The following is a 5,407-nucleotide window of genomic DNA, read 5'->3' on the forward strand; positions in this document are numbered from 1 at the left end:
TGCCGAACCATACCCTGTAACCGTCGCAGAAACATGATTTTGACGAATTAAATCAATCAAACCAATCAAAAACATCAAATACGAGATGAGTTTGTAAAACTAACCTTCTTATTCTCATTTGTGGAGTTGGTTCTTCTTCAATCTCTTCTTCCGGTTGATTTTGTGGTTGATTTTGAGTTTCTTCTTCACTCTCTAAATCTTCTTCTTCTTCAATGGGTTGTTCAATCGCTCGATTAGAACGAGATACCGGCTTACGGCGAACCATTATATAGATGAGTTTAATCGTCGACTAAATTTTCACGAATTGACGATTAAATTTCCGCGATGATACGATGAAAAAAAAAGGAAGAAGAAGGGTTCGACTGTTGTGGAGGAGGAGGAAGAAGGGGTTAGGGATATGAAACTGATTTTGGTTTATTAATTATAGGTTTTTGTATTAGGGATAGGGATAGATTAGTAGTAATTTAGAGAATTTAAGGGCATATAGGCAATTAAACCACCCCATAGGGTACCCCTTATAAGGTCACCCAAGTTAGGACTAGTCCTTTGTATGCCCTGAAAGTTTTAGGCATGCCCAAAATTAGTGTTCGAGAATTATGTAAGGGCTGGTTAGCTCCTGGACGGAGTTGAGGGTGCCCAGACTGTTGATTCGGAGGCACACGTGAGTGCTGTAGTTTTTGGCGTTTCGCTGTCTCCTCTAATTGCCTCTGCTGCTGGCGTTTCTTCTTCGTTTGGAACTCGTGTGACGATTCATATTTAGGCAAACTGTGTCATCAAATAAAATGAAACTTCAGCATTATCAAATCCGAGAACAGAGAGAAGCATACCTACAGGTGAGCAGTTCTGTTCCGCTAAAACTTGTCATCAGATTTATGGAGGGGCACACAAAAAATTATGGCAACATTTTGTTTAACCAAAATTAGTTGTCGATTATAGCTCATAGAGATATCATACATTAAGGTAAGTTGGTAAACTGTCATTGGAAATATACAGGAGAGAGGATGTGGTCATGGAATCTTACCTCTTGGGATCACAAGGCAGGGGATCGGTCCAGAAATACTCGGCATCAAGCGCATCTTTGGCAGATATTCTCTGAACACATGAAGATGGCATTATTATACTTATATCTGTGAAATACTTGTGCGGCAGTTTCCATGAATTAGTATGAAGACAGTAGATTAAAATCAAGAGGTAAAGTTCAGTCTTGCAAAGGAGAAGTATATAAAATGATGCAGGAGGATAAACTAAAATGATAATTGGATATGAAGAGTTAAGAAATAACAGATTGATGTCGCCAAGAGATCACAAGATTGATCAGCTTGCAAAAGGAGAATTAACTTGTTCATCAATACAGCGTTACAGTAAAAAATATAAACATCAGCTTTCCACTTTTATGAATAAGAAGTTTCAGAAATATATTTCAAATAGTCGAAGAAGATCAGATCCCAACGTCTGGGATAACTTTCGCCGAGAAATTATTCTTCCCTCATCTCCTTGATATCAAACAAGGAAAACCCTTTCTCTATCAAGAATATATGAATGCTTCCAAAGCTAAACATATTTTCATGCACAAAACAAAAGTTAGGTTTGCAGGAATAAAACTTCCTGAGAACTTCAAGTGTTCCAAGACAATTAGGTCCATGCTTCTAGTTTGATGTCACATGATTTATCGTCTTGCAATAACTGTCATTAATATGATTCCATTCACCACTAGTACAATAACTCAGTCATACATTTAATGTAGGTGACTACATAGGGATTGTAAAATTTAAACCTAAAAGACGATGTAAAGTGCACCAGGAGATTAGTCACTGAAGGAAATATCGTACGAAGCATAAAAATGTATATTCAGAGGAGGAACGCAAGGTAAGGTAGTCCAAGGGTAGTTTCATTGAGGATTTCTTTATTCAAAGAACGAATAGAAGTTAAAGAGCAACTTATTCTGGTGGAAATACAGTTTCACCAAATCACGTAACTTGACCATTATTCTTCTCGACACGTGCAAGTCTTAAATTAGTACCTGAGATGGGTCGAGAGTCATCATTTTGTCCAATAACTCCACGGCATGGCGATCATACCTATACAAGGCATAAATAACGGTTATATATAATATTTCGATCGAGCACAAATCAATTATTTAATACAAGCACTGAGTTCTACTCCTAAACATAAATCTGTGTGAGTTGGTTACATACTGCCTGAAAGCTTCCCTAAGACGTCTTTTCATTGGCCTTGTTGGCTTCAAATTGTTATACCAAGGAAACTTGGAGACACCGGGTCAGTTGACCTCGTCGGGAGGTCCGCAAAGTTCAAAAATCTTGTTCAATTGCTCTGGCTGCAGCAAAAAATAAATAAATATATATATATCTATCATCATATAAAAAAAATGCAGAGTGTCAGAATAGTGCACTTTGAGAATTATTAACTACAATGTGTGTGTATATATATATAATACTGGAAATCACCATATAGGAAGAAAAAAGATGAACAGATAAACCAAATCACAGAGGTCCACAGAATTTGGGAAAACCTTTCACAGCAATCACAGATTCAGCAGAAGGAAAAGGAAAAAAATCTTATCAGATACACACATCCAAACTATGCAACACGGGCTAACAGGATATTTATTAACCTAAGTCAGTGCCTCAGTCATCACTACGATACACATTTTAAGTTTACGTGGTCATGCTTTCTTTGATCTTTTGTTTTTTTGTTTATCCCAAGCACCTTTTTTTGTTTATCCCATGCACCTATTTAGTAGCTTATTACAGTTTATTTATCTTTCTTGATGTCGTTTTCTTTTTCTCATTCTCGACACAGTTCTCTTAACCTGTTGCTGTTAGGGCCAAATCGGCTGACATCATTTGAGAATTGACACAGAGGCAGACTGCTTTTTGTATGTTAGTAAAGTACATTTCTAATTTGTTCATAATAATCATTCATTTAGAGAGAAAAACACACAGAGACAAGTCATCTTTCCGAATAATTGTTTATTAAGTCCAGGCAGGATTCTGGCAAGCTATGTTGTAAGATTGACAACCATAAACCATTAACCATTTACAGAGAAGGAATAGAATATCACCTCGTCTCTCCCAGGTAAGATTGGTTTTCCTTGCAGAAGCTCCGCGAAGATGCAACCTACGGACCACATGTCAACAGCCGGGCCATATTTAGTAGTTCCGAGCAACAGTTCTGGGGGTCTGTAAAAAGGAACCAGGAAAGTGAAATGTTGCACAAACTAACAAGTAATGTCAAATCCATACCAAACTTTGTAGGACCCACTGCAGCAGTTTACCTATACCACAGTGTAATCACTCGGTTTGTCAGGTTCCCATTATGGTCATTGGAGAATGATCTTGCAAGGCCAAAATCTGCTAGCTTAAGATTCCCCTCATTATCTATTAGGAGATTAGATCCTGCAGGAACAGATTAATCCAATGTCTCAGACTATCAAGACAATAAAAGCGAAAACTTAGAACACTGAAAGAAACAGTGTCGCTTGGCGTAAAATCAACCTTTAATGTCGCGGTGAAGTACTTGATTAACGTGACAGTAATGAAGTCCTGTCAATAGCTGCTTCATATAGCACTGGGAAAATCAAAGTAACTTGAATACTCAAGCAACAATCACTTGCTGAAAACTGACAATTCTCAAAGATAATTATGTGATGATACCTTGATTTGAGGAACTGAAAATCGCATCCCAGGACGGTCAGAAAGACCAGTTAAGTCATGGTCCATGTATTCAAATACCATATAGATACCACCCTTGTACTTATTACCATCTGTCGGCCCTATGAAAATGCAGGTAATGTCATACATTATTAACTCACCTCAAAAAGTACAGGGGAGCAACAAAGCTTAGTCGATGATGCTGAACAGTCTTGGTTATAAGTAACCATGTGATAATAACATAATATTCTCAGAAGTATGAATTGTGCAAGGGTAATGAAGGAAAATTTTCAGCGGAAAAATTCATGCAACTGTGAACCTACTCACCTGGCTTCCCTTGCTCATCCTTCTCAGGTCCTGGAAGATAATGAAGGTTTAGAAACCTTAATATTTTAGTGAGAAATGAACTACTGTTGTTGTGAGCAATGACAAAAGCAATTAAGAATCAATATGGTAAGAACCAAAAAGAAGGAGACATATTTCTACCTGTGGAGGTTACGATCTCTTTAAGCTTAATCACATTTTCGTGATGCAATTTCTTTAAAATTTTAATTTCTCGTATTGCAGTTATAGGGAACTGCAAAAGGTCAAACCTAACTTTAAAATCCAGGCTTGCAATAATAATTGGTTAGTGTAAAGCCAGAGATAATGTTACCCCTTCTCTCTCATTGTCCATTCGAATCTTCTTAAGAGCAACAATTACCCCGTTAAGATCTCTCTAGCCATGTAAACTTGGCTGCGAGAGTAGAAAAAAGATGAAAAAACAATTAAAGGAAAAAAAGGACCAAGGCTTTTAGGAATATCTCCAGAATTGAAGGGACTATGCTTAGAGCAATAACATAAAGAAATAGGTTTTAATAAAAAGAACTGAACAAACCAAAATTTCAACAGCTGAATCTATCTCATATACTTGCATTATGTTTGCCATGAGCTGGTTTTCAAAGAACGTCAGTTATGATGGAAATGGAGAACTGAAAATCTTAGTTATTCTTTATTAAAGTAGATTAACAACAACTTTGTTGAAAGAAAAACCCCCACATTTACAACACTTAAACAAAACGCAAATAAGACGAATCATGTAGAACTCAACAACATGAATGCCATAAGAGACATTAATAAGTACTTTATGAAAAAAGGGTTATCCTAATTGTTAATTATCAACATTAATTCCTTGAGAACATAATGTACCAGCGAATTAGGTTTTATTCAATTTCTTAATACTAACCCATATGTTACTTCACCAATCTGCTCCAATTTCTCGAAACAATCAACGCTGCGAGATCCCCAAGCAGGGCACTCATAGAGATTGAGCTGTCCAGGGACAGCTACCGCCATCACTTTTTAAAATTAAGTCGATTGCGAAGCAAACTAGGGGTGTATGTACACCTTTCATCATCCTCCACGTGTACAGAAAAAGACACGTGGAAGGCATGCGAAGCGAGACATCAAAACATGATAGCAAGCAGGATGCCATCGGTCAGCAGATCTGACGGTCAGGGGCAGAGGACCACAGAGGCATGATGGCTCAGATGAGCACCAGATAATACCCCTTGGGTATTAACAAACCCAATCCCGAGGAGGATCCCAGATCAACGGCTGAGAGGAGGTTTGGCTGACACGGATGTGACCAGACAAAGAGACACTTGTCTGACACGAGCAGACATCCATCTACCCGCATTAAATATCAAAGAGATATACACGTGTCGATCAGCTCGTGGAAGAAGCAAGGACAACCC

General features: G+C 37.8%; 1 pseudogene; it reads right to left on the bottom strand.

Annotated features, from left to right (window-relative positions):
- Positions 1–494: 494 nt before the first annotated feature.
- On the bottom strand, positions 495–5,035 carry LOC113285613 (annotated as a pseudogene).
- Positions 5,036–5,407: the final 372 nt, after the last annotated feature.

Source organism: Papaver somniferum, chromosome 6, assembly GCF_003573695.1.
Source record: "Papaver somniferum cultivar HN1 chromosome 6, ASM357369v1, whole genome shotgun sequence".
Lineage (NCBI taxonomy): Eukaryota > Viridiplantae > Streptophyta > Magnoliopsida > Ranunculales > Papaveraceae > Papaver > Papaver somniferum.